Consider the following 14,206-nt stretch of genomic DNA (forward strand, 5'->3'; position numbering starts at 1 on the left):
GCCTGGAACGGAACGCGCTGAGAAAACCCCTCAAGATGAGTAAACAGTTTACCCCTATAGCGAAGCTGCTAGCAGCCATTTTCGGAGCATTTGAGAAGTGAGAAAAGTAAATTGCCTCTTGCAAGAACGTCCTCTGCTGGGTCCTATGGCGCGCGGACCAACCTAGGACCCCTTGGGAACCCGCGTTCAGACAGAGCCTGCCTGCCCGCGGGGCTCGGTTAAAGCGTGTGCAGTCCCCCCTAGGCCTACGCGACCCACCTGTAGCGGACTTAGAGAATTAACGAATGCCTGGCTGGATGAAGATTCTGCACATCCTTCGCCTTTGGCCAAAAAACGTTCTCCAAGGCTTGAGGCGTCTAGGGCCCCTTGGAGGAGGCGCCAGTCTACAGAATCAGGACACCGCTCACAAGCAGTGGTGGCACAAATTAGAGGAGTAGGCAACTGGGGCGTTCAGAGGCAATCAGGCCAGGCTGCTGGAAAGAGGCAGTGAGGAAAGTGGCAAGTAGTATTCCAGTGCCCTAGGGGTGTTGAAAAAGAAAGGAGTTTATGGTGGGGGAGCCAGTGTGAACAGAGTGCCCTGCCCCTGTAGGGGCTCCAGTCTGACTGAAAATGTGAGGAGGAGCTCCTGGACCCCTTGAGGTCCTGAAGAGTAGAAGACTAACACCAGAACTCTCCCCAGGCCCATGACCTGCTCCATGACTGACTGGAGACTCGGAGCTCCCCAACCTGGCCATCCCCACCCCCATACAAAGGCCCCAGCCCACTCCTAGAAAGCCACTGAGTTACCCACCAATGCAGTGAGGAAGAACTTGGGAGGACAGGACCTCAGAGAGGTAGGTAGGACCAGGTGGCTCTTCTAGAAGATGCAGCTTCAGAAACCTCACGAGCTAGGAGCAGATGCCTGCCCAAGGTCAGTAAAGCCCAGGTGTGACACTTGGACCAAATGTCCAAGGTGCTCCCTCCCCTCCAGCACCTCCCTGTCAACCCCCCTTTCACTGACCTTCAGCCTGGGGAGAGTTCCCCATGCCCCCACCTTCTCTGGGTCCCTTCTGGGGCTCCCCTAGGTGCTACTCTTGAAACAGGAGGGAAGGGGTCAGGGCACAACCTCTGAAAGAATGACAAAGCTCGAGGACATGACATAAACTGATGAGAACCAAATGCGTCCAAGATGGCGGACAAGTCGACTTCCACTAGACCTTGAGCCTCAGTATACACTCACTGTAACACATCAGCAAGCTAAATGACACACCCACAGGCGCTGTGACAGTTCCAAAACAGACCTTAAGGATCAAAAAGGGGTCGGTGGCCCAATTCCTGGAAATCCCCGCCCCTTCCTGAAATAGCTGGAATGCTCCTCCCACTCACTAGCCGATGAAATTACCCACCCCTATAAAAACTGAGAACCCCATACCCTGGTGCCTTTTCTCACCTTTTGAGATGGCCCACACTCTGTCTGTGGAGTGTGTTTCTCTCTAAATAAATCCACTTCTTACCTATCACTGCCTCTCACTGAATTCTTTCTGCGATGAGATATCAAGAACCTGAGCTCCATTAAGTCCTGAAACCAGGTGTGTGATCTCAGTTGGAAGACTGAGTTTTGGCCAGGTTCAAGTCCCAGGTGCATGGGTTCGAGTCCCAATCTGAGTTTTGGCTGGGCTTGAGTCCCATCTGTGTGGGTTCAAGTCCCAATCTGAGGTGCATGGTGTAACTTTCAGATTAATCACCTGAGTGCCCTTTGAATCACTTACTGGCTGTGTGACCCTGAGCAAGAGGCACAACCTCTCAGCTTCAACTTCAGAGGGTTGTTGTGATTTTAAAAAGAGGCACATACAAGTAAGCACTCAGAAGACAGTGAAGGAATCAGGTAGGACACGGACGCCTCAGGACCTAGTGCTGACCCCTCCCGACCGCAGCCCTGAGGGAAGAGCTGAGCAAAGGCAGCCTGTCCTACCAGGCTTACCACACCACCAAGAGCCACACTGCCAGCCCTGCCTCCACTCCTTCTGCTACAGCTGATTGGGCTGGGGATAGAAACCTGACCCAAGAGTGGCCAATCAGGTCCTCTCTTGCAAACTAAGAAATCCAGGTCAAGTCTAAAAGGATTCATTTGGGGGAATGACCCTTCTCTTCCTCCTCTCAGTACACAAGCTTTAATGGAGCTGACTCCATCCCTGACTCCATCCCTAACTCCAGGGCTGTCCTTGGGGTGACCCTGGCTCAGCCTGACCCATCAGAGTACTTCACTCTCCTGGCTATAGGGATGGACCAGTGAGACCCTCCCAGACTTCCTGGGTCTATTGAAATAAAGATTTTCCCTAAAAATGAAGCCAGCCCACAAAAGAGACAGAAACCAGGTCCTGGGGACATCTTGCTCCAGGATCTAGCCCTACCTCTGACTAACCCCTGTGCTTTCCAGCTCTCTGAAATGAAAGGTTCCCTTTTTTGCTTAGTCCAGTTTGGACTGGGTTTTCTTCCAGGTCCTAACTCTGTTCCTCTCCTCTGTGCAAGCAGAGCTATGTACAACATCCAAGAAAGGGGAGATTTTACTTTCATCTTTGATATTGGAATGGGTGATCAGTATAAGTACATGTTGTCTTCAGTTTCTTTAATCAGTGTCTTATTGTTTTCCAAGTATAGGTCTTTTACCTCTTAGATTTATTCCTAGGTATTGTATTCTTTTTGATGTTTCTCTGATAGTTCATTGTTAGTATATGGAAATGCAAGAGATTTCTGTATATTAATTTTGTATCCTGCCACTTTACTGAATTCATTGATGAGTTGTAGTAGTTTTTTGGTGGCATCCTTAGGATTTTCTTTGTACAGTATCATGTCATCTGCACACAGTGACAGTTTTACTTCTTCCTTTCCAATTTGGATTCCTTTTATTTCTTTTTCTTATCTGACTGCTGTGGCCAGGACTTCCTCAATATGATTTCTTAATACTGTCTTTGTCAAGTAACCAGAGCTTGAAGATGAGGTCCATGAAAATAGAAGTGGAAGATGGAAGATGGAACATATATATATAAATTATTCTTTAAAATTATTCTACTTGGGGGGGGGGCTTCCCTGGTGGCGCAGTGGTTGAGGGTCTGCCTGCTAATGCGGGGGACACGGGTTCGAGCCCTGGTCTGGGAGGATCCCACATGCCGCGGAGCGACTGGGCCCGTGAGCCACAACTGCTGAGCCTGCGCGTCTGGAGCCTGTGCTCCGCAGTAAGAGAGGCCGCGATGGTGAGAGGCCCGCGCACCGCGATGAGGAGTGGCCCCCAGTTGCCGCAACTGGGGAAGGCCCTCGCACAGAAACGAAGACCCAACACAGCCATAAGTTAATTAATTAATTAATAAACTCCTACCCCCAACATCTTTTTTAAAAAAAAAAACTACTTGTAACCAGCATCAATGAATTGGATTATAAAGCTGAACTGTTATAAAAAAAACTTTCCAACCATTTTTCAGGCTAGAGACTGGGTAGGAGGAGCCAAGACTGAGGATTTGTGTTCAAGAATCCCAGTCCATGGGCTTCCCTGTTGGTGCAGTGGTTGAGAGTCCGCCTGCCGGTGCAGGGGACACGGGTTCGTGCCCCGGTCCGGGAAGATCCCACATGCCGTGGAGCGGCTGGGCCCGTGAGCCATGGCCGCTGAGCCTGCGCGTCTGGAGCCTGTGCTCCGCAACGAGAGAGGCCACAACAGGGAGAGGCCCGCATACCACAAAAAAAAAAAAAAAAGAATCCCAGTCCATACTCCCTACAATGTGCCCTGTCACTCATTATCCAGGAAAGGACTTGACCAGGCCTCCAGGTTCTGAGTGACACGGAGAGCAGAAATCAATTGGAAAAACAAGATGGTAACCATCCCAAGATAAGAACAATAAAAGTTTTTCTCCCCCATATCCAAAACCATGAGGTGTCCTACAACTAAAATAGTTCCAAGAAGTTCCAATATCATAACCATGGTGGTGGTGGTGGTGGTGTTTATATATACACTCAAAGACAGAAATATTAGAAAGAATGGCATTAAATGCTAATGAAAGCTGTGTTTCAGTTTATGGGACTATGAGGTATTTTTATTCCTTTGGCTCTTTCTATATTTCCCAGATATTCTTTAATGAGGATGTAATACCTTTCCTATAAAAAGAACTTTCTTTCATTTTTAATGAAGCCAAATGAGGTTGATTAGGAGAGATCACGTAAAGTGATACAATCCGGGGTAGCAATTAGGCAATATGTAATACAAATCATAAACCTGCTCCCTTTGACCTGTTCCTGAGAACCTATGCTAAGGCAACAATCCCAAGTATGGGGAATGCTAGCTTCAGAAAGATGTATAGCAGCCTAGAATGCAATACAGACTGGTTTCCAGCATGAGCAAACAGAAGCACATCCCCTCAATGGAGCACTCATGGCCTTGAAGAAAGAAGGTTACAAAGACTTCCTCTGGGGAAATATTTCTGTTACAGGGCTCACTGAACACAATTATATTTCAGTATTACTGCAACCACAACTTAAAAACCTTAAAAATAGTAGACAGAATAATGACCTCCACAAGAGGTCCTTGCCCTTCATCACACAAGACTTCCATGTCAAAAGGAACTTAACAGGTGTGATTATACTAAGGATCTTGAGATGGAAAAATTAACCTGGATTGTCCAGTTGGGCCCAATGTAATCACAAGGATCTTTATAAGAGCCTCAGAGTGAGAGAAGGTGATGTAACAACAGAAGAAGAGATCAGAGAGAAAGAGAGAGAGAAGCCAAAAGATGCTACATGGCTGGCTTTGAAGATGTAAGAAGGGGCCGTGAGCTACATGATGCAGGCAGCCTATAGAAGCTGGAAAAGGCAAGGAATTGGATACTCCTTTAGAACCTTTAGAAAGGACCAGCCCTGCTGATACCTTAACTTTAGGCCTCTGAGACTGATTTTGGACTTCTGACCTCTAGAAATGTACAATAATAAATCTAAATTGTTTTAAGTCCCTCAGTCTGTGGTAGTTTGTTATGACAGCAATAGGAAAGTAATACATGAACCTTTGGAAGACAATATTAAAAATGATTTGTTAGAACGCTCTCAGCTCGGGCTGCTATGTGTAACAGAAGACTAGGTGGCTTAAAGCCATTTATTCCTCACAGTTCTGGAAGCTGGAAGTCTGAGATCAGGGTGCCAGCATGATTGGGTTCTTGGTGAGAGCCCTCTACCTGGTTACATCCCCACATGGTCTTCCTTGATGTGTGCAGGCAGAGAGATTCCTTGTCTCCTCTCCTTTTTATACGGGCATTAATCCCATCGTGAGGGCCCTACCCTCATGACCTAATCTAGCTCTAATTCCCTCCCAAAGGCCCCACATCCTAAGACCTTCCCATTGGTGGTTCAACAACGGAATTGGGGTGGGGAAACACAAACATGTGGTCCCTAATAAATGGCAAGGTTCCAAGTGGCTTTTTTCTTTTATATTCTCTACTTTCCAACTTTTAAATAATGTGGTAAATATATTAAAATCAAACAATCATGGAAAGAGGCAGGGATTTCTGCTATATAAAACCAACTGCAGTTTGGAACACAGACCTTCCTATCATTGTGCAGCCAACCCAGGCCTCAGTCCAGGCCCGGCTCTGTTACTTGTCCAGTCCCCTAAAAGGGACATCAGTGTATGTGCCTGTGCACATGGGTGTGGGTTGTGAGGGTGGTGAGTAGAATTGACCTGGGCTGGAATCCTACCAGAGACTTCTGAGCTAAGAGAAGCAAGAGTTTCTCCTTTGCTCAGCATGTGCTGGCTCCTGAGAGAGATGAAGAAAACTGGGGGAAAATTCAGGTGGGATCCCCTTTTATTGCAAGGGACAGGGAACCCCTTTTCCAGACCTTACCAGTAAGTGGACACATGTGCTTTTCCCTAAAGGCAGAAATGGAGCTGCCTCTTCCCCATGACTTGCCTTCACTGCCCAAGGGTCTGGGGTTTGATGAAGAATTTCCCAATTTCTACATCATGGACTCTGCTAAGAGGCACAGCTTGCTTTGTTTTTTAATTTAAATGGTGGGTGAAGTCAAATGGAGTTAAAAATGCTTTTATATCTGGTACCAACCTTGTAGGGCTGCCCAGGGATGCTGGCTTCCAGGCACTGTCTGTCCAAACCTGCCATGCAGGGTGGAGTGGTTTACACACTGCACAAGCACAGGCCAAGGGGATGCGTGGGGCTGAAATTCTGCCACAGCTCATGGAGCCTTGGGTCCCAACAAGACTGTGTCAGCCACAAGGAAAGGACTGTGTTTCTGCTTCTGGGCACGTTTTCACAATCTGTTTGGAGGCGTCAGCTGGCAGCTGGGGCCCACGTGTCTCTCTGCCAGGCCTTGACTTCTGTTGTTTTCTCCCACAGCTGGTGCCTTCTCACTCTCTGGGCCTCAGCTTCAGTTGGACAACCTCAAAGCTGCCTTTCCCCGCCCACAATCTAAGGCAGGTTCCTTTCTCCCCTCCATCCTTACTCAGAGCTCAGCCCTGTTTTCTCCATAGCACGCAGCACACTTTAAAATGACTTAACAGCTGGTTTGCTCTTTGTTATCTGTCTCCCCAGCTAGAATGAGTGCTGATCACATTGCAGGTATTCAGTAAATGGTGAGTAAATAAATGACTGAATAAATGATGAGGGACACACAGCATAAAGAAAGGGGACTGGGGCTTCCCTGGTGGTGCAGTGGTTAGGAATCTGGCTGCCAATGCAGGGGACACAGTTTCGAGTCCTGGTCCGGGAAGATTCCACATGCCGTGGAGCAAGTAAGCCCATGCGCCACGATGGCTGAGCCTGCGCTCTGAGGCCCGCGAGCCACAACTACTGAGCCCGTGCACCACAACTAATGAAGCCTGCGCACCTGGAGCCTGTGCTCTGCAACAAGAGAAGCCACCACAATGAGAAGCCCACTCACCGCAACGAAGAGTAGTCCCTGCTCGCTGCAACTAGAGAAAGCCCGTGCGCAACAAAGAAGACCCAATGTAGCCTAAAATAAATATATATATATTTTAAAGATATTGTTTAAAAAAAAAAAGAAAGAAAGAGGACTGACTTGGAGTTACTTACCACCCCTCTTTGCAGGTTGCACACCTTGGCAAACGCTGTTTTCTGTCCTAATGACCAGACATCTAGCAATCATGCTCTATGCGTTGTGAATCCTCCAGGAAGAGTGGACTCACAGCCATGGTGTGGGCTGGTAGTGTTTAATCTGCCCGTGTAAAGAATTTAACCTCACCCAAAGGAAGGTCTGACCTTTGCCCTAGGATTCTGGAAAGAAACCTCTAAGCCCTTGCAATGTCATGCCAGATAGGAGTATCTTTACTTAGGGCAAGGACTGGCCACACACGATAACCTAACAGTGTGATTTAGGGTGGGGACTGGCCACACGGGATAAACTAACAGTGAGATTTAGGGTGGGTGCTTTGACTCACACGGTATCAGCTGAACCTCCCAGACACTGGAGGCTGATGTCAGCTATGTGGATAGTCGACTACAGAGCCCCAGTAAATCTCTGAACACCAAGGCTTGGGTGAACTTCCCTGGTTGGCAATAGTTCATGTGTATTGTTACACATCATTGCTGGAGGAATTAACAGTGTCTGTGAGTCCACTGGGAGAGGGCAGCTGGGCAGCTGGAAGCTCCACATTTGGAGCCCTCCTGGACTCTGCCCCACGCTTCTCATCTTTTGGCTGATCTTTTTTTTTTAATTTTTTTTATTTTTGGCTGCATTGGGTCTTTGTTGCTGTGCGCAGGCTTTCTCTGGTTGAGGCGAGCGGGGGCTACTCTTTGCTGCGGTGCGGTGGCTTCTCTTATTGTGGAGCATGGGCTCTAGGCGTGCGGGCTTCAGTAGCTGTGGCACGTGGGCTCAGTAGTTGTGGCGTACGGCCTTAGTTGCTCTGAGGCATGTGGGATCTTCCCAGGCCAGGGCTCGAACCCGTGTCCCCTGCATTGGCAGGCGGATTCTTAACCACTGTGCCACCAGGGAAGCCCTTTTGGCTGATCTTAATCTGTACTCTTTCCCTGTAACAAACCATCAGTGTGAGTATAACGGCCCTCAGTGAGTTCTGCAAGTCCTTCTACTGAATTATCAAATGTAAGGATGGTCTTGGAGACCCCAAACTTGCAACTGCTGTCAGCAGTGGGGGTCATCCTGCTGACTGTCCTCCCTCTAATGCTGCACTGCCCTGACACCCCCCCACACACACACGTGTACACACACACATGTACACACACACGTGTACACACACACGTGTACACACACACACGTGTACACACACACACACACTCTGCCCAAGGACTGGCTTTTCCTGGTTTCTCCTGGCTGACTGTCAGACCACCAGGCATCTGCCCTGGCTGGGAGCACACTGCCTACTGGTTTTTATTCCCCAAGGCCTCCTCCAGGGGTTGGAGAGTAGTTGCTTCCTCTGCTCCTCTTTACCGGCTGCTGGGAAGAATTTTCTTTCCAGTGTGGGCAGTGACAGATAGACAACAAATCAGCAGCCAAGTTGGCTAAGAGCTCAAGTGTCCCTGCTATTGTCCCCACCCCAGTCTCTCATAGCCCCCTCCTCTGTGACCTACTCTAGTCTGTGCTGGAGAAGAGATTGTAGAGGGCGGACTGACCAACAGGGTTTTCTCTGGAAATGCTGGAGCTTTCCTAAAACTTGTTAGGACCCTCCTTTCTCTACTGCCCACCAGCTCCCGCAGCTGCCCAGGAGGAGACTGCAGAGCCACAGACAAAGTCCTTCTGGAACCGTGCACCTCAGATTGGGACTTAAACCCACATGCCAGGGACTTCCCTGGTGGCTCACTGGTTAAGAATCCGCCTGCCAATGCAGGGGACATGGGTTCGAGCCCTGGTCCGGGAAGATCCCACATGCCGCGGAGCAACTAAGCCCGCGTGCCTACAGCCCATGCTCTGCAACAAGAGAATCCACCGCAGTGAGAAGCCTGCGCACGGCAACGAAGAGCAGCCCCCACTCGCCGCAACTAGAGAAAGCCCATGCGCAGCAACAAAGACCCAACACAACAAAAAATAACTAAGTAAATAAATAAATATTAAAAAAAAAACCCCACATGCCAGGACTCGAACCTAGCCTAAACTCAGATTGGGACTTGAACCCACATGGCCACGCTTGAACCCGGCCAAAACTCTAACTGGGACTTGAACCCTCGCAGCCAGGACTCAAACCCGGCCAAAACTCAGATTGGGACTCGAACCCATGCACCTGGGACTCGAACCTGGCCAAAACCCACAGTCTTCCAACTGAGATCACACACCTGGTTTCAGGACTTAATGGAGCTCAGGTTCTTGATATCTCATCGCAGAAAGAATTCAGTGAGAGGCAGTGATAGGTAAGAAGTGGATTTATTTAGAGAGAAACACACTCCACAGACAGAGTGTGGGCCATCTCAAAAGGTGAGAAAAGGCACCAGGGTATGGGGTTCTCAGTTTTTATAGGGGTGGGTAATTTCATCGGCTAGTGAGTGGGAGGAGCATTCCAGCTATTTCAGGAAGGGGCGGGGATTTCCAGGAATTGGGCCACCGACCCCTTTTTGATCCTTAAGGTCTGTTTTGGAACTGTCACAGCGCCTGTGGGTGTGTCATTTAGCTTGCTGATGTGTTACAGTGAGTGTATACTGAGGCTCAAGGTCTAGTGGAAGTCGACTTGTCCGCCATCTTGGACGCATTTGGTTCTAATCAGTTTATGTCATGTCCTCGGGCTATGTCACTCTTCCAGAGGTTGTGCCCTGCCTCCTTCCCTCCTGTTTCACTTCCAGTCACAGTCAGCACAGCCCAAGACAACAGCAGCTTTGGATGCCTCTCGGAAGTTTCGAAGTTTCAGGTTCAAATCTAAACTTAGCAGCCCTGGGCTTCCCTGGTGGCACCGTGGTTAAGAATCCGCCTGCCAATGCAGGGGCACGGGTTCAAGCCCTGGTCTGGGAAGATCCCACATGCCGTGGAGCAACTAAGCCCATGTGCCACAACTACTGAGCTTGTGTGCCACAACTACTGAAGCCTGCTTGTCACAGCTACTGAAGCCTGCGCGCCTAGAGCCCGTGCTCCCCAGCAAGAGTAGCCACCACAATGAAGCCTGTGCACTGTAACGAAGAGTAGCCCCCACTCGCCGCAACTAGAGAAAGCCCGCGTGCAGCAATGAAGACCCAACGCAGCCATAAATACATAAATAAATTTTAAAAATAAGATAAAATAAACTTAGCAGCGCTGCTGCCCTGGTATTACAAAACAAGTTCATCCATGACTCTTACGTAAGATTAGGCCCTTTATTCCCTCCCTCACTCCTCCCCAGCTCCTCCTAACGCCTGGGGAAATCCTTGCTTCCCCTTAAGTGTGCTAAAACACCCCTACCCCCAAGGACCTCACCCCTCCTCTCCCTAAGCCACAAACACAAACCTCATTATTCCATACACAGTAAATCTGAAGTAGGAGAGAACCAAGTTTAGTTTCCTCCCTGTCTGGTGTGGTTTAAGCATCATCCTGCCCAACCACAGAGGATTGAACCACATGACCTCTTCATGACCCTGAGCATCAGGCTCAGCAAAAGTAAGGAAACACTCTTTATTTTCCAGGGATATGGAACAGGCTGCTTATTTACAAAGCCTTCCTGGGGAAATAAGTAAACAAAGCTACCAAGGTCTTAAGAGACACAAGAGAGCCTAAAGGAAAAAGCAGTCCAAGAAAATCCAAACTTAGAACACAGAAATGGAAAGGTGATGCTTCTGAACATGTGGTGTACATGAGAGTCACCTGCAGGGCTGGTGGACCATGAAGGGGACGGGGCCTCACCTCTCAAGCTTCTCCATTAATATTTCCGGGGTGGGGCCAGCACCTGCATTTTTCACAAGCACCCCAATTGATCCTGGAGCAGCAGGCTTAGAGAATGGCTGTGACCTTACATAACCTCACAGGAAGAAATTCAGGGTGTGGCTGCTCTGAACATCAGTCCCCTGGGGTGTTAAAGGAAATCAGTTCAGAAGATTTTTTTTTAACACTGCTCTTCCTCAAGATCCAACATCTGTGTGCTGTAGAGAGGGATGACTCTTTAGGAAGATGCTTCACTTTTTGCCATTGTCCTGTCCCTCCTACTCATTTACTCAGCCAATATTCATTGCAGGTTGCTATTTTCCAGACACTGCCCTAAGAACCGGGGATCTAATATAATGGTGGGTAGAAACAGACACTGTCCCTTCCCTGTGGAAAAGATAGACTTTGCTCAGATCATCATACAAATAAACATGTAAAGATAAACTTTGATAACTTCTATGGAAGAAAGATTCTTAGAAACATTCATTCATTCATTCAGCAAATACATATTGAGCTCCTACAGTAGGCCAGGCACTGTTCTATGTGTTGGGGACTCCGCATTAAAATAAACAGATATAGTCCTTCCTCTCTTGGTACTTACTGTCTAGTGGGCAAGACTGACAGCAAATAAATATGAATTACAATGTCAAGTGCTGGTAAGTGTTCTTTAGAAAATTAAGTCAAGGTTGGGGTCGAGAGCAATGGCGGGGGGGTGATCTACTCAGGACAGTCAGGGAAACCCTCTCTGGGAAGGTGACTTCTGAATAGAAATGAAGGATGTGAATGAAGTGAGCAAGTGGATATTGAATGGAGGGCCTGACCTGACCAGAGGGAGGTGGGCGTGGTGGGTTGTCTGTAAAGATGGAGGTCAGTTCATCCTAACCTCTCCTCTCATCAAGAGGTAGAGTCTGCTTCTCCTCCTACTAAAACTGGGCTGGCCTCGGGGCTTGCTCTGGCTAACAGAACCTGGTGGGTGAGACACTGTGCCAGTTCTGAGTCTAGACCTTAGAGACCAGTCAACTGCCGCTCTCTGTCTTTTGCAGCCTGGTCCCCCCCCAAATAAGTTCAACTACTCTGCTGGAGAGAGAGGCCCAGCTGCCTCCCCACCCCCACCCCCAGTAGCCACCTAGAACACTCCAGCTGCGACCACAGGTGTGACCCCAGGCAACACAACATGGAACAGAGGAACGGAGCATCTGAGCCACTGCACTAGCCCAGGCTTGGCATGAGTGTGGCTCAGACAATGGTGAGAACAGCAGTGAAGATGGGGAGAGTGGAAGAAGTAGACGAACCTGTAGGGCTCAGTGTTGGAGGTAATGCTTCTGGCTGTGTAATAAGGGGCTGGTACTCTCTCTACTGAGCTGGGAGCACTGAGGAGGGACAGGTGTGGGAAAGATGGTGAGTTTGGGTTTGACCATGGGAGGTGCCAACCTCCTGACTTTTTCCCCAAGCCCAGCCTGGTGGGAAAGAGAGTCTGAGGAGGAGGAATCATCACATCTGTAGGAAAAGGGGAGAGAGCAACCAATGAAGTTGGCCTGATTTTTTCTTAACAAGTACATCGTTAAACATTTAACCAAAATGATGGTAAAACGTCCCATTCTTGCTGACTTCCCTGGTTGCTGCACACCCTGGCCTTATGTGGGGCTTCTCTGGCCCAGCCTTAAGGAGTGGCCCTTAACTAGCCCGACTGCAGCCCACCTGCCAAGGCAAGTTGCTCCACTTGGCTCTGGGCTGGCTGAGCCAAGGGTGCACTCCCACCCACCGACCAACAGGTGGCAGCACACTCTGTGCCCATCACCGAGAGGCTCTGAACAACAAATTCTCAAAGAAGCTTTTCCAAAAACAAACAAACAAACAAACAAAAAGGGGGGGGGGACTTCCCTGGCGGTCCAGTGGTTAAGACTCCGTGCATCCACTGCAGGGGGCAACGGGTTTGATCCCTGGTCAGGGAGCTAAGATCCCACATGCTGCATGGTGCGGCCAAAAAAAAAAAAAAAAAAACACAACCGAAGAAGCTTTTCCGGTGAGACAGGCATCCGTCCCCCTCATTTATACCCCTAGCTCATCTTCATGCAAAGATTTCAGGCCACTAGGGTGCTGGGCTGGTTTTCTGATCCAGCTCCAAGGGCGATCCCCAGGGAGCATTTGGCAGCATCTGGAGATGCGTTTGTCACCACAGGGGAGCACGTGCTACTGGCAAAGACTGGAGAGAGGCCAGGGATGCTGCCAAGCATCGCACACAGAACAGCGCCCACAACGAGGAGGACCATCTAGCCCAGATGAGCAACAGCACCAAGTGTGAGAAAACCAATTTAATCAGAGTCTCAAGAGTGGGTGGCTCGTGGGGTCTTGGACATCCACGGACCAGGGGCCACTGGACTAGGCTGACTCCCAGCCCCCCTCCCCCAGGTAGCCATGAGAGGCCTCCCGTTGCATCCTTCACCTGCAGCATCTCCCTCCTCCTTCCCACAGACATCACCTCTTTCATGCCTCACTCGACAGTTCCTGATCCGCAAACATGTCCAAGGCACTGTTCTGGCCCTGGAGAGACCACAGCGGACAAAAGCAGATACAATCCCTGCCTTTTTCAAGGAGCTCAGAGGCTGCAGGGAGAGACAACATATTTTCAAATGTTACAAGTGTTACATGGGCACAAACAAGGCACTGAGATACCAAAAACTAGAGGGGTCCAAATTTAACCAAGATTGGAAAGGCCTCTGAAAGGTGACAGTTGAGGTCTGAAGAAGGAACCACTCTCTTTTACTGAAAAGACAATATAAGTAACACTAACATGCATTTCTTTACATTACTCACAATTCTCTCCCCACCCACTTACCATAACTGCAACTATGTTGCTGTTTGTATAATAAATTCATCTCCAGACCTTGTCCCTGTATTGCTATAGCATTTCAACCATCCCACGAGTGTATATATTGTGTCATAAGTCTTTTTCTCCCTTGTTGCTATGTAGCTTGGTGATGGTCATTTGTAAAAGCATTCAATGTTTCAGTGTGGCGAGAATTTTCTAAATTTTCTCAATGGTTCCCCAGTTGTTGTTCCCTCATCCTGTGGGAAAGCACATCCAAGTAATCTAATAGAGCTTCAGGAATCACGCTCAGCTCACCAATCTCACTAGCCTGGAGTTGCCCTCCCCCTCTTCCCTCCTGTGAGTATCCACTGAGGTAAGTGGGGTGACCACTATCTTACGGTGGGACAGGACCTGGAGATGGGCACATGTGACTGCACATCAGGGGTCAACAGGGAACCTTGATATGGTTTCCTGGGCTGTACCCCATTTGCCCAATCAAGATCTCAAGTATAGGCCGGTGTAGAGGGTTTAAAATATGCCCACTAATTCTTTCACAATCCTTCCTTCAAAAGGAGGATCCTA

Source organism: Mesoplodon bidens, assembly GCF_964165515.1.
Source record: "Mesoplodon bidens genome assembly, chromosome: 4".
NCBI classification, from domain to species: Eukaryota; Metazoa; Chordata; class Mammalia; order Artiodactyla; family Ziphiidae; genus Mesoplodon; species Mesoplodon bidens.